Source organism: Dromaius novaehollandiae, chromosome 4 (genome assembly GCF_036370855.1).
Source record: "Dromaius novaehollandiae isolate bDroNov1 chromosome 4, bDroNov1.hap1, whole genome shotgun sequence".
Classification (NCBI taxonomy): domain Eukaryota; kingdom Metazoa; phylum Chordata; class Aves; order Casuariiformes; family Dromaiidae; genus Dromaius; species Dromaius novaehollandiae.
The window spans coordinates 27,735,051-27,761,444 of NC_088101.1; the positions used below are offsets into that span (position 1 = coordinate 27,735,051).

Sequence of the window (26,394 nt, forward strand, 5' to 3'; positions counted from 1 at the left end):
AGCAGTATGATTGTGATAGAAACAAGATGGGAAAAATGTCATGGAGCAAAACTAGAACATGTATAAATTCACATGCACATACAGAGGAAAAGAAGGCTTTCTAATGAAGGACTTGGGGTCAGAGAAGAGTAAATGAATTTATATTGTCTCTGCTCTGTATATGCCTGTGTGCAGTAGAAGGCTTCATAACTCTGTGCTTTCTGTGCCAGCACATCAGTAGTGCCACCACACCTGTAAGAAGCTGTGTGTACCCAATAAGAAACTCTTGCTAATGTTTGTGAAAACAGAATGTAAGAATTAAAAGGAATAAAGAAAAGCTGTAAATTTGCAATGTGTGTGCTAGGTAGCAAAAAAGAAGAGGGAGTAACTGCATTGCCTGTCATTCATTTTTTGGGCCTACAGCAGCAGAGTCCTCAGGGAAAGGAATTAACAGTAGGAGATATTATCTTCCTCTAGTGTTGTATTTTCTATCTTAATAGCATGTAGGATTTTCATTATAATTGATATCATCATTCATGAATCTATTTTATTACATAAGCTAATATGGAATGCTGTGCTGTTCCATGAAACCTGTTTCGTTTTATGGAGTTTAAATTAAAGCCTTCAGGATGTTAGTAAGACAGACAAAATACTATTTATTTATTTATAAATGTGTGTGTTTCTTTGCTAGCTGAAATTTTCAGTCCAACAACCAAGCTGGTGTTCAAAGCAGAGAGCAAATGGAAGGGCTGGGACTTTGCACCCTTTTCTGGACGTGCTGATGTTTACACATAACTCCATAGGGAGAAAGTTTTGGGGGGTTCACACACTCTCTAGTGACTGCCTGTAGCATGCGCTGGCTTTGCTTTGTGACACAGAACTCAAACACCGGAGAAGTGTAGAGCAAATAATCAGATGGTCTGTAACGTAGCAGAAGCTCTGCTCGTAACAGGCTTTATCAACATTAATAAAAATGAGGGCGGCATTTTGCTAATCAGTCATTGGTTGCTAAAATGCAGAGAAAGGAATAAATTTAGAGAGAGCTTTCAGAGGTAGTTCCAGGCAGAGCTCGGTCGTCCACCCATGATGTTAGAAAGATATGCATGGCTGAGTCTCTTAGGGCCTGATTCTGCCACCTTTACTGGATGTACTATACTACAAGAAGAAACTCTTTGGAAGATTCTTGTGGCCTGCTCAAAGGTGGCAGAATTAGGTATTTATTTAGGTCAAATAGACTCACGTACTTGGAGGCCTGGGGAGCTTATGTAATGCACTGGCTAAGTGAACATGGTAGAAAAGAATTACATACTGCACAGCTGAGGAGAAGCACGGATGGAATAACTGCACGTGCTCTGGGTAGGTGTCTGGAGACATTTCACAGTGATCTGGAGACAATTGTGTGGCCAGAGACTTTCTAATAAAAAGATCTGTGGAGTCCCAAATGGAAAAAAAGTCATGAAAAGAGACCAAAAACAGAAGAGGAAAAAAAATTAGTTTCACATCCTGTGCTTATTAATGATGAGGTTTTGGAAACACATGAAGATCACCTACTACCCAGCCCAACCTTCAGGCTTCTTGAACGCTTTTGAAAGAGTTTGGGCTGAATTCAGGTTTCAGGTATTTTAAAACATTAAGCAGTACATTTATTGTCTGAAACTTGCATGAACTGTTTTAGGGAATTCAGTTTGTCTGTGTTAAGTAAAAGGGCATAAAGTCAGTCTGGTTTGTTACCTAACAATATAAATGTTCCCTTCTTTGCTAAACAGGTATGGCTGTATGAAAATAATACAGAATGCATAGATTGTGCAAAGATTCCTGCAAGTAACTATAAGTTTATAGCCAAAATTAATTGTGGCATAATTTTCCGGTAGCTGAGTTCAGCTTTTAAACGAGCATTTCCATTACTTCTCATTGTCCTTTTTTAATAAGTTACACTTTTTCCACCAATTACATGTAATTCCTACTAACAGATGGTCCATTTCCTGCAGTGTTGCCAGCCCCAAATAGTTGTTTTAAAAGATTCAAAGTCTTGAATCGAGATGTATTGTTATTGTTTACTGTAGCACTAGTGCTAGTTACATATTTATCGGATATGCGAAGCTGCATGGTACGTTGTCATCTGCATTTCCAACAAACGAGATCAGGCGAGCAACACATGCGCCTTGTGGGCTATCACAAGACTCACTCTGAAGGGAGTGGTGTAACTCAGGAAACTGTCTGCCAGATGGTGCAGTAAGCCATGAGGTGACATATACGTGGTGCTCTGTGTCAGACTGCCAAAGTCAAGTGCTGAGGAGTAGTGCAAAGGTTGTGTTACACGGGGGCAGCATGTAGCTGCTGCCCTGCGAAAATTCCTGGGGAAGGATTGTGGCCAATGTTACCTGCGTGCCTCACGTGGGAGCAACATGCTGTGGAAGCAAATTGTCATCACCATTTGGGGCTGTCTCTTCACTGCTGGTTAGAGCCCTGGGACTGGAGGGGTTACTCTTGGGTCAGGCAAAGGCTGTCCTTTCTGCAGGAGACATTCTCTACCTGTTTACCCAAGGCCTGAGGGGTATTTAGCACATATTTTTGCTTCAGTGGACAAGTCATACAGGCCAGACATTCAAGATCTGAAACCCTGCCAATATGAGTGGTGAAAATAATGCGATACAAACCACATTTTTGCCCATCTCAGATGGCATAATGTGATAAGCCAATGATTCAGTCTACAGTGGCCTCATAACCAAGCTGGAGATAGACATTAAATTGACCTCTACCTTAATATGGCCATTCAGCGTGGTTTTTTTTTGTGACCATGTGAATGGCATAACAAAGAACATCACATACCAGTCTGTGAAGTTGCTGTATATTAAAATGTGTATTAAATTCTCCACTCCATACAAGTTGTATCACCAAGCAGCAGCAGAAACATTACCTCTTTTGGAGAGCTAATCTTGTAAATTAGCGTTACAACAAAGCCACCTCCTGAAGGAGCTACCTCCCCTTCCATTTCCTTTTCTTTTGTGGTAGACCAGTTATTCACAGGACAGTCTTAGTTTCTGGAACCAACTCTTTGTTTTGGAAAACCTTGTTCCACCCCTGTTGTCTAGTAGAGACCTGTTCCAAGCTATGTTCTTCTGTCTGGGAACACGTACAGGCAACAGAAGTACTTTTCTTACAAAACAGTCTTTGCAAGCATTGTATCTGCTCCCCGCCCTGAAGAAGTGTCTAGAGGCGCCTCTTCTCAGCTTAATATTTTAGGTCAACTGGGTATGTATGCACTGCACAGATACCTGAATATCTACACTGGTTTTAGCTTTATTGAAGTAAAATATAAATGAATAATCTATAGTGCCAGTTTAGTCATGTTTTAAGTACTTTAGGTAGAGCCTTTAGGTGGTTTTTAGGTAGATGTGATTTAGGCTCTTAGAGAGAATTATTTAGTATAAAATCTTTCTCAGAAGAAATATTTTAGTTGAAGGCAGTAAAATGAATGGGACTAAGATAAATCATTCTTTAAAAAAAGTGGCAGCAACCTCTGTGTCTTGTCCTTGTGCACCTGTCCTGGTGCCATGTAGATGATTTCTGCATCGCTTGTCTGTTGTATAGAAATTGAACATGCTTTTTAAATGGTCTGAGGGCGTGCTGAGAAGTGTTTTTGTGAGGGTTACTGCAAGTAAAAGAAGATCTCATTCATCAATTATTTCTTTGTCTAAAAGATGTCATTAAATTTGATGATAGAAGCTGTCAATGTATAAAAATATACAACTGAATGGAAGGTGAGAATAAATGCTGACAAGTGTAGTATACAGCCAGGGCTCTTGACAAGACACAGAGTTGAGTTGAGCAAATGGCTCATAAAGCTCATTTAGCAAGAGGACAGTAAAATCCTTCCCTTAAGGTGATTTAGCTTTTTAGCAAGCTTTTCTGTGGAGACAGGGGTCTACCCTAGTAGGTGGAGGTGCTTGCTTTTACTAGGTACTGCAGACACCACTGCAATATAACTTTAGTTTGTTATGGCACTAAAACTATTAAATTGTTACAGTCTTTTTTTTTTAATCTTGAATTAACGTTTGTTTCTGACTAAAGGTGATAGTCATTCTTTTCCTATGCTGGTTATTGTTTTTGACAGACAATCATTGTTTTCTCTTTTTTGGTAGCATGCAGGACTGAGTTCATTTTGTGCTAAATGGCTTCAAGAGAAAATAATACAGAGTTAATTATAGAGGTTGATAGGTATCTCACAACTACACTAGCCGCATGTAACTTAAAAAAAAAGTTAAAAGAGCTACTCCATTCTCTGTTTGCCTTATTGATTGTTTTTTTATCTCAGGGATAAAAAAATAGTGATAGAGAGCCACAGGGCTGTTTGATGCCCTGCGCCACTATGCACAGGAGCTGTGGTGGGTACAGAGAGAGGCTGGGTTAGGTGCCTTCTGGCTGGGAAGGGACTCTGGCTGGTGCCCTAGATAGCAGATGGTGGTGGTGGCTGCTGGGCAGGATGGTGAAGGCAAGGCATTCCCCAAAAGGCAGTTCCCTCCGTGGCTAGCGTGGGTGCTGCATGTATGGCATCCCCAGATCTATCGGGTTCAAGACTCTAGTAAGGAAGCTGATCACTGCATTCAGTCTTCAAGTTCGGGACCAGCCTCCCCACTCAGATGCCAGTGTCGTGAAAACCCCTCACATGTATGTCCACACTGAGCAAACCACTACCCAAGCATGGGGGAGGCCTGCACATGTTAGGCTGAGGTCGGGGCTGTCTTAGTAAAAGACCACCATCCTGCTTCTCCTCAGAGGAGGCAAGTGCTCTGACTGATGTCCTGGCCTGCTGGGATCCACCGCTGCTTATGGCAGACGGCTTCTGCCAGCTGTGCCCCTACCAATGCCGTTCCTCTTACGGTGCGGGGCTCCTGCAGGGCCTGGCAGCCCCACCGTCACGCGTGCTGTCAGTTGTTTCAGTTTGGGTGCTATTCTGGGGAGGTACGCAGAAACGCTTGCGCAGACTTACAAAAGTGTTTTCCAGAGTCCTCTGTGGGCCACGGGCAATCTAGGTGCTTTTAAGAAGCCTTTGAAAAATATTGCCAGTATTTACTCTGCCCAGATCTTCATCTGCTTAGTGAAAAAGAGAATGTTTTGTAATATTCACACATTTTCTGTCAAACTGGATGAGGAAAAGGTCATGCAACATGTAAGTCCTGATTTGGACTGAAAGCTCAACTTTAAATTCATGAGATGGATTAGAAAAAAAATCTGTCTAAGAACACAGACAAATGGGGGCTATCAAAAACAGATTTATAACAATGTCTGAGTCTCATGTAAGTCTTAGATCAATTCTTTATTGATTTTATTTGATTGGCCCTTCACAAAATATGCCTGCGGGGAGTTGAACTTTCCTTTACTTTCCTATAGCAATCCCTGTGCTGAATAAGAAGAGATATAAACACTGTTATTAGGAGCCTCTTTTACAGAAGCCCTCACAGACCTACTTTGTTTAAAAAAAAAAAATGAGAGAAGAAAAGAAAGTTTTCTTGGTTGCTTACTCATGTTCCAGGAATTCAAGAAAGCTGCCTTTGAATCTCATTTCATAGATGTGGGGACAGATGAATATTAAAATGTCCTATGTGCTTGGGACTTTTTCATTGATATATTGAGACTAAAGTCCAACACCAGGCCTGGAATTCACAGATCGTCTCTAGGTGCTGTACTGCCATAAACTTCACCCTTTTTCCAGTCCAAGAAGGATCTTTTCAACAGACACAGTAAAATAGGCTGTTGGCACGAGACAGAAGCAGTCATCTTCAAGAAAACCTAAAGACAGGCTGCCATCACAGGCAAACAGCAGTCCTAAATCAGGGTCAGGTGTTGTGGATGTGGTTCCAAGTGGGGTCCGGTGTGACAGGAATCCTGGTTTTGTGCAGAGCCTAACTGAGAGTGTGACCCTGTGGGTGCTGCCAGCCCCAGATGGGATGCCGACCCGTGGTACAAACCGGCTGGCATTGTAAGCTGTGCCTGAGTCTCGCCTCAGCAAAGTAACCACCTTATTCCGAAGAGAGCTCTGCCGTAACCTCAGCCTTTTAGTTTATCCCAGGAATATGAGGAACATGCAGACTAGCGGACATGTCTGTCAGCACCAACAATGACCAAACATTAAACCCATACCTCACCTTGAACTCTAGCATGACAATTCTCTTGAGACCAGGCCTTGATGATTTTGAGCTCTTCAAATCATGTCTTCTGAAAACAGTCACTAGTCTGGGACTCCGAGGCATTTAATCTCTTTTGTAATGGTATAACTGAGCATTATACAAAATACTTAAATTCTTTGAAACCGCTGTCTGTGTTTAATAGCTAACAAAATAGGACAACAAAATGAAAGCAGCAAAGCAGCAGATATGTTAGGAAAACATGGCAAGCTACCACAGAGCATAAGGTCTGCTTTTTAAGTGGATGAGATAAAAGATTATTTACCACGTTTTGAAAGCACATGGCACTAAGTCTTTTGGCCATCAGGACAGCTTAAGTGAAAGTGGTGTTTATCACAGTGCCATGTTAAGTGAATTTGAGTGCAACAGAAACAAACAGCGCAGCCTCTAGAAAAGGTTCAGGATCTTCAAACTGGTGAGTGTTCTGGCTTTGCAGAGACAGCTCAGGTCATTTATTATGAGCCAGCCAGTCTGCACAAATGACAATACGTGCTTTTATGTCTGTTGGTTTCTTTGTAAAGAAGGTGGATTTCTTACAGGTATATTACCATAATGTTCCCTCCCCTTTCATTTAAAAACAAGCTTTAGCCAGTCCATCTGACAGATCCTACATCTTCTTTCAAATACTCTATATTTGCTCTCCTCCTAAGGAAAGGTCTCCTTTGCTTCTCTTCTTTTTCTTATCCGACACAAACTAGACAACTCTGGTGTCCTATAAGTGTGGTAAACTATTCTAATTTTTACTTAGCATTGGAGCATTCTGCTTTTCAGAAGTAGTATTTTGGTAGATGAACAAAATGAATGCAACCTGTGAAGTCTGGGATGATTAGCTTGCAAAGGGTACAGGATTTGCTTATTGGCTGTTTCCTGGAACAAAAAGTCACTTTTCTAGCCGTAGAAAATGGGGCCTCCCACCACTACCACCCAAATATCACTTCTTCATTTTAGTCAAAATGTTTCTAATTGAGTTCAGTATGTACCTGATTTACCAGACCCAGCAATTTCAAGGAGTCCAAGATCAAAATTCAGAGCTTTGTTCTCAAGTCCACAGTAGTGGCAGAGAGTCTGTAAGGCTCTGACTTAGCCTCTCCTTTGATCTACTAAAATTTCTAGGTAAGACGTGGAAAGTTGTCTTCGGGTGCGAGAAAGCTCATACAAGTGTTTTCTTGTTGGTGGTCCCTTGTGACAGTTGCTCTCTCCAAATTTGACATGGGAAGATGAGTGAGGATAACAAGGAGAAGGTCGCTGCCACATTTTTTCCTCCTCCTCCAGATCCTTGACGGATGTTACACAAGTGGTATAAATTACTGCTGGCCCTGGAAAAGATCATTTAGCCTATATTCAGGCTAAAAATGTTAGAAAAATATCAAAGTCAAAACCACTGGATATAAACAGCTTTAAAATTTGTTTACAAACTGAAATTTTACTCTTGAGCCCTCTGTGATGAAAATGTGAAAATTATTATAGTTTTCTTTGTTGATAGTTATAGCTTTTACATTGTAGTCTAAGAACAGATTTTGGAGGCTGATATTAGATACCTTTTCTCAAAACTTTGGCAGCTATGAATATTATTACTATTAGTAAGAAAAAAGGTCAGTATTTTTCACCTTTTAATACCACAGGATGAGAAGGAAGAGATCTAGTTTTGATTTTTAGCAATTTCTAATGTTTTAATGGAAAATTCTGTTGCATCGTCACTTGTAAATTTTTAGATAATAATTCTCCATCTATTTGGTTTTGAAGTCCAGGCACAATACTTAATTCCTTTAGTTTTGCCATAAGAACCTTATTCTCTAAAATACTATTTTTTTCTGTTAGCTAGCTGTCTCATTGCTTTTATTCTAGATAGATATAAAGACATTTTGATCAGTGGTACATTCAGATCAATTGCAGAGTTTGCTAGAGGTTTACAAATAGGAAATCTGATGGATTCAGTGCCTCATATGCAGCTAATTGGTAATGTGCAGTAACTTATCAGAAAATAATTATCCCCAGTAGTTTTACACAATATTTCTGGGAATCGGCTTTTGACACTTTATTTAAGGCATCTGTCAGCATATATGTTATTAATCTTATTGGGACATCACTCAGCAGCCACTGTTCCACAATCTGCAGAAGAAGGAAAAGGTCAGGGAAAAAAGCCTGCTCGATTATCTGCAGCACAGCTTCTTGAGAGATACCTGATTTCTCTTGTCCGATTTTTTTTTTTGTCTTGTCTGAGATGAAAGTGAAAACACACAGAACATTGCTGACTGCTTCTCTTAGGTATTATTTTTGAAATATTAGGTCGTTATGATGCAGTTATTCCAGTGATTAAAGAACTAAAAGATTTCACTAGACTGGGATTTCTAAATAGTTAAATTTCCCCATGGAATATACTTGAAGAAGAATTTAGATTGGAAGGGACCTCCAGAGGAGATGAGTGCAATCCCTTGCTCAAAGCAGATCCAACTAGACCAGATTGCTTAGGGCCTGTCCAGTCAAGTTTTGAGCATCTCCAAGGATGGAAATTCCTCATACTCTCTGGGCAGTCTGCTCCAGTGTTTGATCACCCTTACGATGAGAAAAATTCTCCTTATATCTAATCCGACCTTCCTGTTTTACAGCTTGTATTCATTGTCTCTTGTCCCGTCTTTGTGCTAATCTCTGAGAAGCAAAGAGAATCTGTGGTTCAGTCATCTCTACAGCCTCTGATCAGGTAGTTGAAGACAGCCATAAGGTCTCCCCTTAGCCTCCTGTTTGTAAGGTGGAACAAAGCCATCTCTCAGCCTCTCCTCCTTGGGCGAATGCTCCAGCCTCCTGATGATCTTGGTGGCCTCTGCTGGACTTGCTCCAATATGTCAGTGTCTTTCTTGGGGAGTGGACATGGTAGTCCAGTCCAACATGTCAATCATTCCCCTCAATTTGGTGTTGTCTACAGACTTGCTTAGAGTGCGCTCTGTCCAATGACATCATCCACATCATTAATAAAGACATTAAACAGTATTGGCCACACTATCAGTCCTTGAAGGATGCTGCTAGTAACCATCCACCATTACTTAAAGGATAACAACCCTTTGAGCCTGAAGATCCAGCCAATTTTCCACCCATCTTATTGTCAATTTATTCAGTCTGTATCTCACTGAAAGAAACTCTTGTTGCCCTTCACATCCTTTGCTAGTTTCAATTCCAGATCAACTTTGGTTTTCCCAACTCCATTCCTGTGTGGTTGGGCAGTGTCTCTATATTTCCTCTAGGTAGCTAGTCCCTGCTTCCTCATTTGTGCTTTTTCCATTTGAACTCAGTCAGGAGTTGCTTGTTCCTCTGCACTGACCCTGTGCTGTGCTTGCTCAACTTCCTGCTTGTCAGACTGCACGGTGTTGGTGCTTTGGAGGGAGTGTCCCAGCAGGCCAGCTAGCTCTCCTGGGCCCTTTGGCCTCCAGGGCAGTCTCCCATGGGATCCTGCCAAGGAGATCTGTAAATAATATGAAATCTGCTCTCCTGAAGTTGAGGACTGTGATTCTACTATTTGTCTTGATCACTTCTCTCAGGATATTAAACTCCTCAATCTCCTGGTCACTGCAGCCAGGGCCGTCCTTCACATTTTTGACTAGTATTTCATTGTTCATAACAAATCCAGCAGTAAATGTTCCCTAGTTGGCTCCTCAATCACTGGATGCGTCTTCTTTTCCCTGAGCCTTCTCCCTACCCCCTTACCTCCAGACTCGATACACTCACCTCTGGCAATATCACTGTGCTCACCTGAATAAACAGCAAGGGGTAAAAGTCCAAGGGATAGAAAAGCCTCTGTAGTGTCTTTGCAATTTTTGTACCAAAGTGTAGTTTGTAAGAGGATGGAGAGAAGCGATAGGACTCAAAATGTATGATATGTGTATGCTTCATACATGGTCATCATCACTGTAAAATACTAAATTCTACTTTGTAGGTTATAAACCAGCTTCTTAACAAATCGTTTATGAGATTTTACATTAGAAACCAAAGCTTTCCAGGGTTTTTCTAAATTACATTTTTTTGCTTTAAACTGTTGAAGATTAGAAAAGCATCTGTGCATGAAGTTTTATGCCACATTGACACAATGACTTAAATGACATACTGAGTTCTTGAACTGCAACTCAGAAAGCTTCCCAGAATGGTTCGCTGAAGGGTCTTGTGCATATAAATTTAAACAATCAAAATTTGGATATTTAAGTTATTTAGATGGTTTTGTTAGGGCCCTGCTTCAGCAAAGCCCTTAGCCTTGTGTCTGACTGTAGATAAAGAAACTCACTGCCTGTAATGGGACTATTGATGCAATTGAAAGCTTTGGATGATGAATCAGGGTCTGAGATAGTACTTGAGCATATATTCATGTAGTGTACTATTTGCTAGAAATATTTTCAAAACCAGGTCCCGAATCACTTTGGAGCTAAGGCAGTCCCAAAACCTAGCAGTCCCTGCCTGTTGTGAATACCAAGAGAGAGACGCTGTTGCAAAAAATCACAGTTGACTTCCTCGTTTGTCTAAACCTCTGATTTTCTAACATTTATCACAAAATTTTCCCTCATAATGGGCATGTGAAAATATATGTCGCATTTAAAAAAATGTAAAAAGATTTAACAACAATCAAAGTTACAAAACCAAATCCACCTTAAGAGGAAATGAAAAACAAAACCAAAAATCCAAGGCTGGATCATAATGCTGCTTTTCTGTATCACAAACTCATTATGAAGGTAGCTTTTACTTAACCTCTTAGTTCTCACATCACTCATGTTAATGGCCAAGTTTCTGATACGGAGACATTTATCAACTGATCATCTGTGACTTCATGAGTCACTGTCTCCAGGCTTGACATAAACCACTCAGACTCTTTGCTAGGGTCACCTGGACTTTGTCACTATTTAACAATTGAAAAGGAGCAGTATTTTCTTAAAGCGCAGGCCAGGCCCTCCCTCAGTGATGTAAACGAGCACGAGACTAGCAAAGTCAACAGAGCACTGACGTCAGGTAACTCTCCAAGGCAGGTGAGAGAACGGTTTTCCCTGGCTGCTTTCTTTCCTTTGCTGGCTTGTTCCCTTGGTCTCTTTAGTTAAACATACATATATGTATATGCAGCAATTGATAAGCAGCTGTCAGTTCATTGCCTCCAAACACTTGGATGAACTGAATATGTAATTGATGAAAATTCTTGGATTGTTTATCTTTCGCTCTGTTTCTAATGTAAAGACAGAGTAATGACAAGGGTATTTGTTTTTCTGGTTTTTAAAGAAAAGGCCTTCTGAATACAGAGAATGGTATCTTGGTGCTTTTCTTTCAGAGTGTAGGTGGAAAAAGTAGGAGGAGAGTATGGGAAGAAAGTGTTTTATTTATCCTGCTTTTCAATACAACGGTTGCAAATGTTATACCTCTGTGCAGAAGATTAGATTTTTGAGGTGGTAGAGCACTCAAATTATGCCCATGGCTAACACTTTTCCATGCCTAGATCTGTGAACAAAGTACTGTAGAAAGAGGGAAAGAAGTAAAAAGGCACCGTCTCTTTAAAGGCAATGTCACATATCCCTTCTTGCACAGTTTAAAGCCCTAGCAAACCTGGAGCCTGCAAAGTGCCACTGCCTGCCTTTAGGTAGGCTGCACCCCACTGTATAGCTTCCATACAGCCAGTCAAGCTGCAGGCAGCAGAGGACCCAGCCACAATGTGGGGGCCAGGGTCTGTGAGTGAGCTAGTGCCACTGACAAAGTTTTATTGTAATTCAGTTCTGTTCTTGGGAGCTAATTTACAAATATATATAGTGTTTTTTCCAGGTCAGCTGGGGCTCCAATTTTATTTCTTCTATTTTATTCCTGACCTCCTGACCTAAGTAAAAGGTATTGATGGATTTCAGAAATTTATAGTATAGGAATTTGTGTCCAAATGTGTGACACTTATTTCTTCAGTGCGTGCATTCTTTAGTGCATTAAACTAGCTAGGAGAATCAGAGGACCGACTAAATGAAGAGTTTCTCTGAAACTGTCTTAATCTGCTGCTGGGAATTTAGTATTGGTACTAGTGAGCAGCTGCTGGTTAGTCAGAGGACATGCTTATGCATACATCTCTGCTACTCTGCTTCAGTCCTGCCCTGAAACGCACATCACAGAGTCTGTTCCCGGACGGAAGGCAGGAACCACCAAACAATCCTTTCAGATTACACTGCTGACCAATTCGAGGCTTTGCTCTGCTCTGAGGACAAAAAGGCCAGCTTAATGCTGAATGCCATAATTAGCTCCATGTGTTTTGAGGCATTAGTGCAGAGTGAAATGACCAAAAGTATACTAATAAATAAAGACCACATCCTGGTATTGATCTGCATGTGGAACTCACCTCTGAAATCAATAGGGAGCACTGAAAAAATCAATGGCAGGATATGACCCTGAGATAGGCTAGTTTCAAATCATTCTGTCTCTCTATTACAAGAAGACAGGTTACTTTGTGTTATCTCACCCCTCACACATCCTCAAGTACTTTGGGAAATAAAAAAAGCCACAGGGAAAAAGGAAAGGATATATAAATATTTACATGATAAAATATGTGTGTGTTTTATAAGACATTGACTAGTCATTGCTTTTGAATATCAACTCTATGAATGAAATACTTAAATGGTTTCTTGTGGTTGAGACTGAAAGTCTTGAGAATACCTTTGGGAAGAGTGAGTGATGCCGCAGAAGGAAACAGTGTTTATGTGCACTTCCTACCGGCATTAATGATAACCTTGTCATTCGTGAGAACGTGGGGTAAGCCCTACAGAAACAGGGCCTTCAGGCAAGTGCTCTGCGTGATAATTCAGCCACGTGTGGAAGAGAAAATGGAGCTAGGAAGCTCAAGTGACACCGAGAACCCTCTTTTCTAAAATACAGTTTTCACAAATGAGCACAATTTAGTGTTTTTTTTCTAGTGGGTAGCAGAAAGGCCTAGTTTTACAACACACAGGTTATGTTTCTTGGCTATATTTGCTTGTGTTGTATCAGGTCAGCCTGTGCTCAGTGGGATCTTCCAAAGCACACAACTGCAGACAGGGATCTCAGTGAAGCACACTGCAGCTCCCTTCAAGCTCACAAACTTGTTTTTTTTTTTTTTTTCCTTCAGAAGCCAAAGTGAAAGGTTGGGCTTATGGACACCTGGAGTTCTGTCTAATACAGCATCAAGATGCAGCTGGAACATATAACCAGACCTAAATGTTCCAGTCCTGGCTTACTAACTTTGATGTCTCGGTGACCTGAATCAACAAGCAGCTTTAAGACGGCCACATGGATACTCTGCTTGCAAATCTTTTCTATCGATGTGAGTATTCCAAATTTTTTTCTTCGCTGTAAGAGAAGTCCTCAGGCAAATGTTTCTGGGAGTGAGAAAAAGAATTTTTATTTGGGTTTACTCTGGTGAACATTGCTAAATTCTAATCATATGATACGAGGCAGGCTTAATGTCAGCTAAAAAGAAGAATTTATATAAAATGTAGATAATTGTAAATTCAAGCTGATAAAAGATGGAACGAAGAGCATTTACCCAAAGAGTTTCCATCTTCAGAATAACTCTCTTTACTTGCCCTTGCTTGTCTTCTGTCTTTTTTTTTTTTAAATGCAGATGCATTTAATGCATGTGAAATGTTTCATGTAGCCAGATATGGTATAACTTTACACTCAGAACCCTGTGGACTTGTTGTTCCCAATACTGGAAGATGTAATCTAGCTAAAAACCTCTCTAGATGGCTCTGGTACTTTCATTATAGTACAAATCTTTGCTTAGATCCTTGTCTGACCCTTTTCCGTATCTGTAGCTTTGTTCTCTTTTAGAATTGTAAGTTTGAAAATTCCTGATTCTTTTTATCTGTGAAAGCAATCTCTCTCAGTAATACAAGCTTTTGCTTGCTGCCTCAGTAGTGTCTCATCTTAATCCATGCCCTGAGGGTCCAAATCTAGGGAGGATAGAATAATTCAGTCTCCATATAGATCTTGGACTCTTCTTAGTTGGCCAAGTGTGCCAGTTAAAATTGTGTTTTCATGACAGTGCAAACTAGCCCATTGCAGAGAATGTGGATGAATACAATGAGTTGATAACTTAGGTTTCATAAAAAGAATGGTTTTCCCTACAAAATTATCTGACTTCTATCGTGTCATTGTTCACAATTTAGTCAGAACCTGAAATGTTACCTCCAGATTATGGAAACTGGCAAAATTCATAACCTGGCAAAAGGGAAAATATTCACAGAACTCTTGGCAAGAAACCAAATCAAACTATTCTTTTTAATTGCAGGTGAGTAATAGCACTCTTACATTTCATACAAATAACGTCAGCACGCTCCTGCTCTGTGATTGATGGGATGTTTTAAGTGGAGTGCTTTAATTCAGCACAGCTGGACACCTCTTGTTGGGTTCCACTCCTATACTCAGAAATTTTTGTTTTCAGATGTATTGGCAATAACTTGCACTATTAAGGCTGGAAAACGTCCCTCAGAATAGATGTTGAATGGTGAACTCTTTGCCCGGTCGATATCTCTGCTGAAGAAAACTGGGGATCAGTGTTCAGCTGTTGTTTTCTTTTTTAACCAGGTTACTTTGTCTTTCAAGGTATTGTTCTAGCTTTTGAGTCGAACTGTAGTGGTCTGTTACGAGAATCATTTGTCTATAGCACAAGTGCTTCCTCACAGTAGTTTCAAAAACATTGTTTCCTTTCCCTGGGTCTCCGACTGCTGTTTTGTTGCTTGCTGTGGCTAGGATTAAGCGGCTGAATGCAGACTGACAACTTGGGAAGAGTTCCCCACGCTTTTTTAACCCATATGCATGGCAAGTGACAGAGGAGCGCTTCTGTAGGGGTTATAGGAAAGTGCTGATAGGGAAGGATACAAAACCTCCCGCCTTCTCTATAAAACCATGCATTTAGCTTGTAAAGATGTTCAAAAGCCTAGTTTAAGGCATATTTCGAGAACATGGTTATGCAGTGGTAGCATATAGGCCTTCACACCATATGCTGGACCACAGTGCTTTGCAAAAGCATGAGCAAAGGGTACCTAGGGAAAAAAAACTTCTGGGTGTTTTGAGAAAGGAGGAAGACATTAAACCATTTCTATTAAGCTTCCAAATGAGAGGGCTTTAACTGTTCAGCAAGTGGAGCAAAGGGCAGGATTCTTTGAGGATCAGACTCTTACCATGCTACACACTATGGAGTTTATTTAAACTAGGCATATATCCACTTAGTGCATTAAGTTCCCTAGCATCAAACTTGCATGGATTTATTTACAGGCTCTGACTGGAATCAATATGAGGTTTCAAAGCCCTGGAGTACATAATAACAGGAAAACCGTGGCTCTAGTTAAACACATCCCCAGGGAATGCCTGGTAAATGTCCAGGGTAGTGATTAGGAAAGGTTAACTTATGATGTGACAAGGAAAGTAGTACAACTTAGATAACGCTAATAAATGACACTGGTGCCGAAAAATGATAGATTATTCTGATGTGTTGTGTTAAAAAAGGAATAAATAAACTGAGCAGTTTTAGAGGAATAGCCTGAATCTGTGAATAGATACAGTTAGTTACTGTGGGAAGGAATTATTTAATATGTAAGGAACTGTCTGCTGTGCTGCATGCAGGAAAGGATATTTTACAAACTTCCAATTTGCAGAGCTGTCATGAGTGGGGACCCACAACAGCTTTTTTATTGGAGGAAAATACCAGCGCTAGAAAGCATTTACAGAGTGACTGAAAACGAATTTGCAAGGGAGAGAGAATTGTTCTCTTTGCTCTGTTTGGTTTTATGCTCCATACATTGAAATCCATAGATTATGGAGATCGTAAAATGAATTGTGAGATTTTTTCATCAACCAAACCTCCACCATTAAAAAGGTCTCTTTTTCAAGGATTAGCGATTTCGTTACTGTCATTTTTCGTATGTTAGAATTTACACCGTAATCTTCTTTGCTTCTACTTTATTTTCCAGTAGGAAATATTATTGCTGTGTTTCTGTCAAATAGGTGTTTCTGGACTTTATTCCCTGCTGCACCGCAAGCTCTCAGTCTTGTGCAGACTTTCAGATTTGCTCACCCGCTTATACTGAGATCTGAAGTATTGATTTCAGTGGGAGAGTTCGCAACAAATAGAGTTAAGCAGCCCTTCAAGATCTGGGATCTAGATAGCTGTGTCTTGCTCAGTAGTTGAATGATTGTTGAGTATTCAAAACTTCGTGTTACTCTGATGGACTCAGAATGTCTGCTCAGTGCCAAGGACTGTGATGCACGGATATCTGATCTGTCCCGCGGAAACCCTCGTTTGTCTATGCAGTGCTGTGTGGAAATAGTAGAGCAGGTCTCAGCTTTAGCAGAGCCCTACACTTGAGACACTTCTATGGCAGCCAGTTGTGCAACTAGTTTAATAGCTGTTTATTTACCTGTCACTATGGAACACTCCACTACAGTGTGCAGACATACTCAAGGCATGTTTTTTAGGGGAAATGATGCAGAAATAGCACAATGAAAAACAGAAGTATCCTTGCTGATACATTGAGTTCATGTGGGTATCTGTAAAACTCCTTGTTTCCTCAGGCCTGTTCTTGAAGTCTGAGATAGACACGTGATTACATTTTCACCGAAGGAAGATGATGCCCAAATTGACTATTTTTTTTTTGTTCCAAGTAATATAATGGGTATTCCATAGCACATAAAGAAAAAGTGACTCAAAATACTAACTAGAGAGACCCTTCCTCACCTCTCCCATAACGGATAAATAATATATGCAAGGAAGATTTTATTATAAATCATACATCTATTACACAGTAGTGCCAAAATGTTAAAAATTGAGTGTGTACATCCAGAGTAAGCTAATGTTTAGCAAGGTCTAACGCTTTATGCCATGGTCTATGAGATGTCTCACTGAAGCATAAGGAGCTGACTACAGTGTATCTCGCCAACTAGTTTCTAAGTTCAAGCACTTAGTAGTGCTAGTCAGCTCTGGGATTTAAAGACCTTGGCATCTCTGAATGTCAGGCCAGTTCTTTAAAGCATGTACAGGTGTAACAAAGTTTGTACCTGAAATATGAAGCTAGCTACTTACTTAATCATCAGTTGCGAGAGAGTGTCTGTGTTAAATTAGCATAGGCATAAACCTACAGTTTCTTCCTGTTACTCTTACTCTTCTTCTGATACGGTGGTAATGCGGATGGCACCCTTTGTTTGGACTGCAGTCTTTCATAGGGGCACTGCCACAGAGCTGATGGGTCCAGTTACTTCAGGGTAACTCCTGTGCAGGCGACTTCTCAGGGTTGGAAGTGACTCTGCTCAGAGAAGACGGGCAGGTCGTGCTGGTTCTTCGGCAGCCCCAGAGCAACCTACAGGGTTGTGGGAAGGTAGGGCTTTCCGTTCTGAAGTTTTTCCAAGACATTTTTCAAGATATGCCATCATTCCCAAGATGCTGCTATTCCTCTCTTTCTTGAGCTATGTGTCTGGACAGGGAAACAATTCAAAACAAATTGGCTTCTTGTCTGGACTCCAGGGAGCTGATGGTCTAAAGTATAAGAAAAAGAAGATGTCTATAAAAAAGATTTGTTTTTCAGCCAGGTAAAAAATAATGTATTTGCCACTGAGACCAAACAAAAACTGTTCTTTATTTTGTACGAGCCATGAGCAGGCTTCATTTACATTAAGGTGCAAAGTTGAGAGGAAAAGAGTAAATCAATTAGCTATAAACTTCTCAGGAAAAAGGTGCCTATTCACTTTTGATATATGATTGTAAAATCACTAAGCCAGAGCAAAATATAGAAAAATGATGTATCAGTTCTAAAGACAGTTACTATAATGCCCTAGCTTATCCTTTAGTTCAAAATCTTTGTAGTTATAATACCAATATTCTTTTTCTCAAGTGGCTGCAGTCACAGCTGTGGCTCTGTGTGCAGTGAATTGGACCTAGAATCCTGCATGATTCTGCCAGTTAAAAATACTAAAACTGCTTTGTTCCCTTTTGCTCTTCCACGCTTTCTTCTTTGCAGATGGCAGAGGACAATAATGCTGGGTCTGCAATAACACTGACTCAGAATTCCTTGCTAATTGTAAGATAACTTCCTAAAGATTGCAAGCGAAAGGAAGTCAGAGAACAAAGCAATGTCAAGTATGCACATGTCACAACACAATGTGCTGATTCCAAGCCTTTGGAAACATGCTGAAAGACATGTCTGGAAAAAAAAGGGAAATACTTCCACACAGCCTTTCAGCATAAAAACAACAGCTGAATGTGCCTGTTCCCACCAGGAAAAAATACCCTGAAATAACAAAAGGTGCTGGAAAGCTAGAAATGAAATCGTCAGATGGCTAGTACACTCTTTGTCTGGTCCTCAAATTTACATAGACTGTACTTCCACTACACTGTAAATCAAGGGATCAGTCTGGAGTAGTGTTTAACTGCAGGGTGCCAAGAAGACTGAGAAAATGGAATGTATAAATAGGTCTCTTACAATAAGGAACTAGTAGAATAAAACAGAAGTAAAGCAAACAAGGGGCAACACTTTCAGATAATGTATCTGCAGGAATGCAAACTCTGTGCATTCCTGATCACTCCTGTAGGTACTGACGGTACAAAAGATACACTCTTGAGGAGAATGGCATACACAGCGTTTCTTTGTGAAACAGTCTGCATACGTTCCCTTCATAACCCCAGGTAAATCTTTGCATCATTGGTATACTCTAAAGATCTAAGTGTATGTAAGTGAGTCCAATTTTATGTCATCTTAAGAACTAAGCACAAGAGCACATTATGGGACAGCAGTGAAAGATTATATGTGCAGCATGCATGAGATGCTGCATTGATGCTGCTGACATATTACAAAAATATCACCTAAAGAACCAGAGGGATACCATACATAAATGCAAATGAAGAAACATTCACTTATTAATAACGACATGACAAGACATTTTTCTTTCAAAGCTGAGAGAGGGAAGTAAAATTATCCCTAGTTTCTCCAGAAAGAAAAATATACAGAGATGAAAAGCAAGTTGCCTAACATTGCATGTGAGATCAGGAATAAAGTCTCCATCCTCAGATTCTCAAGTGACTTTATAAAACTGTTGCTTTTTATTAGCTGCCAGACTCCAAAGAGCACTTATGGCAAGTGCTCCTGAAAGGCTGGTTTTGCATTCTGTGCTACTAGTTGAGCTTCCATAGATACATGCTATAAAACGACATCAGAGTTCGTTAATGTTTCCTACAGAGGACATGAGATGCATCACAATAACTCAACCTTACTTTAAGCAGAACTTACTTGGGTGTGTTTAACTAGAAGTTTCCTGCTGTATGTTAAAATCAAGCATAAATGTTTCTGCTGTGTATAGACAAGTGTTTCTATACCAGTTATGAAGGCTGAACACTGATTAAAAGGCTAAATGTAAGCTGAAAAAACATTTATTTCCCCTTGCTGCAAACTGTAGTATCTCTTTGAAACCTATTTGTTATATAGTTCTTGCTAGTGTACTTTTTGGGGTTCAGGTCATTCTTGCTGATTTTAATTTGGACTCCAACTGTATGAAACACTTTTTAAATTTGGGGTTCAACTGTCTTCCATGGACTTTCATGCAATAAATGGATTTCTCCTTCCCCTCTTGGGCTAAATGAGAACATTGACTGAGTCTCCCTATAGCGAGTGATGCTCATGGAAAATGTGGCCCCATTTGTACCAACCCTATTTTTTTAATTATTTGTGTAAACAAGAACCTGACCAAATTGAGCCGCCTTTTTTTTTTCAATCTTGCTTCTTGCCATAGAAGTTAGTATGTTACTCTTCTGAATTGTGGGAATCCCACAGCAAATTTTAACATTTCTGTTATTAGGCTCTGTCTCTGCAATGTCCTGACACTACTGTAAAGCTGAGACAGCGAAGCTCTCATGAGGCTCATGCACATTGCTTGCATCTGCCTTTCTGACTCTGCGGTGCAAAGAGGGAAGGACTAGAGTTTCGTGTGTTGTGATGTGTTATGGTTGCAGGACTTCATGCCCACAGTGTGTCTATGCAGGCAGTGAGGCTTGCCAGTGCCGGGCAGGCACGGTGCGTGTGTCGGTGCGAACTGCGGGAGGACCGGTGCCACGCTGGAGGTGCAACACTACCAGCCTGTGTGCAACTTCCCCCTTCCAGCAGCAGGAAGCAGCTCTGAGGGCCTGGTGGTAAACCTGAGAGCATGCCACCAGGCTCCAAGTACAGATGCAAAGCAAATTGGCACTGGAAAGAACCTCGCTGCCACAGTAAATCTCTAATGTAGGTGCCCTTTGTAGGCCGGACTATGCCTGACTGTAACGCAGTCATATGAAGGAGTGAGATGCTCCATTACTGCTCTGCACGGCCACCTAACATTTGGGCGCTGGCAGGAGCAGGTGGGCAGTAAGGCATGTGGAACTGTTAGGCACTGAAAAAAGATAGGGAATGTACCTTAAAAGGAGCTTGCCAGAGCTTCTGAAATAATGCAGAGGAAGCGCGTGTCATCCTAGGTAAGATACTCTAGCAAATTGCATTTCCCTCGACCAAGGGAGCAGTGACTTTTATCATAATTCCTGCTGTCAGGCCCCTGCGTAAATGAATTGAAAGCTAACTTTAGCTGAATAAATAAATAAATAAATAAATAAGGTTAAAACCAAGCAATATTATACTGTCCCAAAGCAGTGAATAGACTGCAGCAGGTGGTCCCACCACCTGTGCTTGTCTACTTCCATTCCAAATAATCTCCTTATCGAATGCAGAGAGGAGCAGACACCCTGGAGGGTCCCACAGGAAGCAAAGTGACTGAAAAACACAGGGACTAACTAGAGAGACATGAACTTGCAGTGCAGGGAATACATAACATAGGGAAGGCAAAACAAAGTGAAAATCACTGGAGACAGAGCCTTGTCTCATTTACAGCCTGTAAATCTAGAGCAATGCTGCTGGTTTCCGGGGCAGCCCTTCACATTTATGTCAAGTTGGTAGTGGATGGGAGATAATAGGTCCTGCAATTCAAATGTATCATTACATGTTCAAATGGCTTGCAGAGAAAAAGGCCAATTAAACAATGCTCTTATAATAGCACCTATTTTCTTTATCCTTCCTGAATTGCTACAGGAAATGCTTTAATTTAATAGAGCAGTAAGGAGATGCATTGCACGAATTCCAAATGGCAGGCTAACAACGTAATGATCCCTACCCTCTGCATTGCAGTGAGGTACGTAGTTTGTTTCTCAGTGATTTGCACCTACAATAGCTTTTTATGACTGTCAAACTTTGAGTAAAAGAAAACAAAGCACTGGCTGAAAAAGAAATAACAATAAAATCCCATTCCTGTCATGTATCTGAATATTCCTTTTCATTTGTTCTTTTCTATGCATGAAATTTCTTAGGTAAATACAGCTAGAAGGGAAAAGGTACCTCAAAGGAGCCTGCTGTTGCCAGCATGTATCCTTGCATTCAAGTGAGATCTTTTGAAGTGAAAGTATTCTCAAAGTTGAGGACTTCTGTGTCAGGCTGCCTGCTGGGCATGACACACAGCCCTGAGCTGATGGCTCTACCTATTCACAAGCTATTCTTCAGCAAGCCGAAACAGTGTGTACTTCCTCTCAAAATGGGAACCAGTGCTTCTTTTTCATCGGGTCTGCTCGCTGCGGTGCAACATTGCACTGACATAGCTTAATGGCTTCTCAAGTGGGAACCAGCTTGGTACTACTCAGCCACGTTCCACTTTGCAACTATAAATGGTCTCCAAGACATTTTTAAATTTTAGATCTCCATCCAAAGTTTCCAGAGTTTCCTACCTGCATCATGCAGTAAAGAATATTTTGCAATAACTTCTTCTGAGGTCTGATATACAATCCTCACTGGTTTTCTTCCTTCTGTTCCTCATTGATCTTGACAATTTTCTGTCAGAAATTAAAGATCAGCTTGGTAACAACCCTGATGTTATATTTGCTCTTAGTCCTAGACTTTCCTTAATCCTCTCTCTATTTTAGCAACACAGCAGGATATGGGCAAAAGCTGAGGCCTGTTCTAATCAGTGAGGAAGGATGACTGGTGTTCTGGTAAGGGTATCAGAACCCAAGCCCTACTTTTTACGGCTTGATAATTATCCATAAAAAAGAACACTGTAGAAGAGCTAATCCCAAATCCTCCAGCATAGTTTCTGCGACCTTCAGTGGTTTGTCCTATTGTAGCAGTGTTTTGTACTGTTTCTTTCAATGAAGGATATCTTCACTTTGGATTTAACACTGTTGCCTCACAAAAATATATTATTCATTTTGATGATTATTTGACTAGTTCATTTTGAAAGACAGTTTTGAGATCCTTGAGTGAAATGTTCTAGGTGAGTTAAGAGAATAGTACTGCTATTTTCTTTCAAGAATCAGAAGTACTTCTGTCATTTCTTGCATGTTGTTGTCAAGAAAACAGTGTCCTAATTGCACCTACCCCATTGTGTGCTCTAATACAATGTTTTAGAGCACACAGTGTTTTGGAGAACCACAATGTTTTGGAGCAACTGCTGGGCTGCTCAGGTTTGGAAATGTTTCCATAACAAATCTTTTTTTTTCTTAAGTATTTAAAATCTGCAAGTAAATATATATTCCTGGCTGGAAATTGCTCGACATTTAAGACCTAAAGCAACAGGCATTTTTTTTTGATCATATGACTGTTAGAGTACACAGGCTTTGTGCTAAATTTTCAACCAGAAAATGCCAAATGTGCAAAGTAAGGACTAAGGTTCTAGAAGCCTAAGAGGCAGGAAATAAAAAGCGATGGTTCCCTGTAACTATGCCTCCTTAGAACTATATGACGTTTTCTGTTATTGTGTAGGGTGATGACTGTTATACCTTCATAAACTTGCATAGCGTGTCCAACTTTATAGTAACTTTTCTTTCGTCAGTTTGGCACTTCTGCAGTCTCAGCTTACATTGCAGTAACATGCTTTCTTTAATATTTAATTTCCTTGACTGAATCCATAAAACAAAGAAGAGAAAGATTAAAATAACAAGTACATTGACCTCAATTCAGTTCATAGCTCATGCTGGTTTCCGCTGTGTACTTCTGGCCGATGAGCCAGAAGTTTGTTGGTGAATGAAGTTGCAGAAATGCTTATGCTCTTTCCTCTTAGGAAAGAACTGTGTCAGAACAAGACAAGCCCAGAAGGACTTGCTTTGAAGAAGGGGCAGCTGTGTCGGTACTAGGTTTTGCAGACCTCCTCCTCCCTGTAAATGTATAGTCATGTTGATCAGAAAGCTTTCACTAATCACACTTGAGGTTCCTGTCGGTATGAATCTTCCTTAGAAATTCTAAGCAGGTGCTCAAAACTGGGTAGGAAGAAAAAATTTATATTGCTATGAATCTACTCGGAGGAGTCTGATTACTGGAATAATTACAGGATCAGAAGAATGCAGGTGGTAAGATTCAGATCAAGACACTGTTGTTTCACCGTTGTCCTTTCCATATTGATAACAAAACTGTGCAGAAAATGAGGGAAGAAGAACCAACTTAGATCAGGTTTCTGCTGATCACATTCCAGGGCCATAGTGATTGTTCCCATTTCAGGAAGAGCGTCCTTTTCCAGATCATATCCTTCTTTCTTCAGCTCAGGTAACTAGAAGGGTGTTCTGTGTCAATTATGGTTCAGGGATCACACTAGAATTAATGAATTTTTACCTACCTATATGTAAGCCATCCAAAGTGTCACACCCCAGAAATTGTATGCTAAGATTGAAAGCCTAGAACTTAACTGTTAGGAAATGTTGTATTTATAGCTGCCTGCAGAACCTTAATTCAGCCCCTTTCCACATTAAGATATAGTCTTTAATTGCATAATCACATACTATTTTTTCCAAAGGACCTCTGCCTCACTCAGGGCACAGGACCTACAAGAGGGCTGAACAGAGGTTATGCAGGCACACATAAATCTGTCACTTCCTCATTTAGCTGTGCTTGACTTTGCAACCTAAATAATTTTGCTTTCAGAGAGATATGTACATAATTTTTGTTAAATCATACTAGAAAAGCATTCTGTATATAATTTCTTCTGAGTGGCTTTGGACATCAGCTTGCAAAGCCTCCTAGAGGAGACATAGTTAAGAAATGGATAATTCGGTAAACAGAACCTCCATACATTTTAAACATGCATAGACTAACACTTCATTTGCTCTCAGTTTGGAGTGTCACATGGTGTTTCAAGTGCTAAAAGATTTACTATGGTTTATGGCTGGAATATTTCTAACTCAATTTGTCGTTTAGCACCAAACTCCCCTGTCCTGCAGCACACTCAAAGGCTAAAGGGCATTGAAGCATTCTCCTGCTTAACTGCCCATGGATTGGAATAGCTCTTGTGACCTTTCTATTGCTCTTGGGATCTTTTATAAAATTAATTATTAAAATGGAAGGCCTCAGGTCTATCTGTGATGTAATGCTTGAGGTTTTCAGAACAAAACTAGATCCCTTCAGTCACAAAATTTTTATATATTTTACATATTACATTTTCTGCTTGAAAAGAGAGATCCTTCAGTTTAATTTTGCTATTTTAATCAGTCTTATTGCCATTTTACCCTTCTGCAAAGCATTATTAGCTGAGTGTATTTCCATTAAATTTCAAAGTAAATCCTAGTCTTTTTTAACTGGATGTTACTTTTAAAACATTCAGGTTCTGGCAGATAGGACCTTGGGTGCAAACATAACTTTATTTGCTAAGAATAAGTATTTTGGTTATGACGCTTTGCTTATGGCTCCATAATTAAAGTGTTTGGACACTACTACAATGAATGGGATGAAGCTACAAGTGTGTGGCAAATAATGAACAGGAAATAGAAACACAGAGAAGAAGAATCAAATGGGGGCAAAATAAAATTTGCAATTAAGCTCATCATGTCCAATTCTGCTAACCTCGCAAATGGTAGAACATCTTCCCCAGTCATTTCAAGTCGTCCTTCAGACAGTGAAGTGAGGAGAATGTTCCCGAAGTGGAAGAACTGGAAAGAGCAGGAAGGTTTAACAGGGAGGATTCTGGAAAATAACCCCCTTGTGTTGCACTGAGTGTTAAACTATTATAGAAAACCTACAACAAGAGACAGCACATAATGTTCTTTTGGATATCTATCTATCGTTAACAGGCATCAGAAAGACTCCTTCAGTCCAAGGTGTTCATATTTCATAGGTGGTCAAGTCAACAGGTATGTCATTCATAAAATGGATTTGCTACAGAATTGCCTAAGATTTATTGGTAGAATAGTTATGGAGCGATGAATGCATTCTAAGGTGTTTTAGTGGCAGCTTCACAACTGACACTACAGAGATCTATTACACTCCAGGCTCTGTAGATTCTCTGCAGAGATCTATTACACTCCAGGCTCAGTAAATTTTGTTTGAGGAAATTACTTTAAACATTTGAAAGCCAGAAATGTCAAGAGATGCCCCATTCCACGAGTGGTTACAGCCTTTGCTAAGGATATTTGGCACTTGTATTATTTTTTCCAATTTAATCTATAATTTTTAAACTGCCTGTTCCTATAAAAAGGAGCATACTTCCCCAACTAGTCATAATAATAATCATTGTATTTAGACTGTCATTTAAGCAAACAGAGGAAAATGCAGCAGGCTGAAGAAACACAGAACAGATATAAACTCTGAGCACATCTTTTCCCCACCTGAGAAGATTACCACATTGACATTATGGGGAGATACATTCATTCAGCAAGATCATCTGAGAGCTACCGGTCTCCGTGAGTAGGCTTCACCAGCTCTATCTAACAGGATAGTGTAGGAGTCATCAAGAAAACTTTCATACTAAATACTGATTCCATTTCTTGTTTAACAAGGAGGAAACCTGAAAAAAAGCAAATGCTGTTTCTGACTGGGGATTCAGCTGTAAAACATTGAAAACTTTCAATTCAGATGCATATCTGAGACATAAGATAGATGAGCAATCTGAGGCACCACTGAAAGAATCCTTCATGTTTCTCTTTCCAGTTTCTTCCCATCTGGGTTTACTAGATTACCCAACAAATATGAACTAATATTCTAGTCTGCAGAGAGTTCTCCTCCTCATATTTGGGTGAACTAGGGATTTCATAACAGTTTGACAGAATGAGTTTAGACTTGCTTTTTGGAAATGTGTTTTTAAAGAGAGGATGTGTTTTATCTTTCTTTAGAACATATTTTCTTGATTAAGCTGGTGGGAATTTGTATTTTTGTGATAATTTAAGCATTGTGGATCCGGGGCCCAAATTACATTGACCTTAAATAGAATCCTGGTAGAG

General features: G+C 40.1%; 1 long non-coding RNA gene across 1 annotated transcript in view; it reads left to right on the forward strand.

Annotated features, from left to right (window-relative positions):
- LOC112996808 (uncharacterized) overlaps nucleotides 1-26,394 on the forward strand; it is a 269,650-nt gene that overhangs the window by 216,319 nt on the left and 26,937 nt on the right. The window contains exons 7-8 of the long non-coding RNA XR_010388946.1: nucleotides 13,261-13,455; nucleotides 14,303-14,424. This is a non-coding gene — a long non-coding RNA (uncharacterized LOC112996808). The remainder of the gene's footprint in view (nucleotides 1-13,260; nucleotides 13,456-14,302; nucleotides 14,425-26,394) is intronic.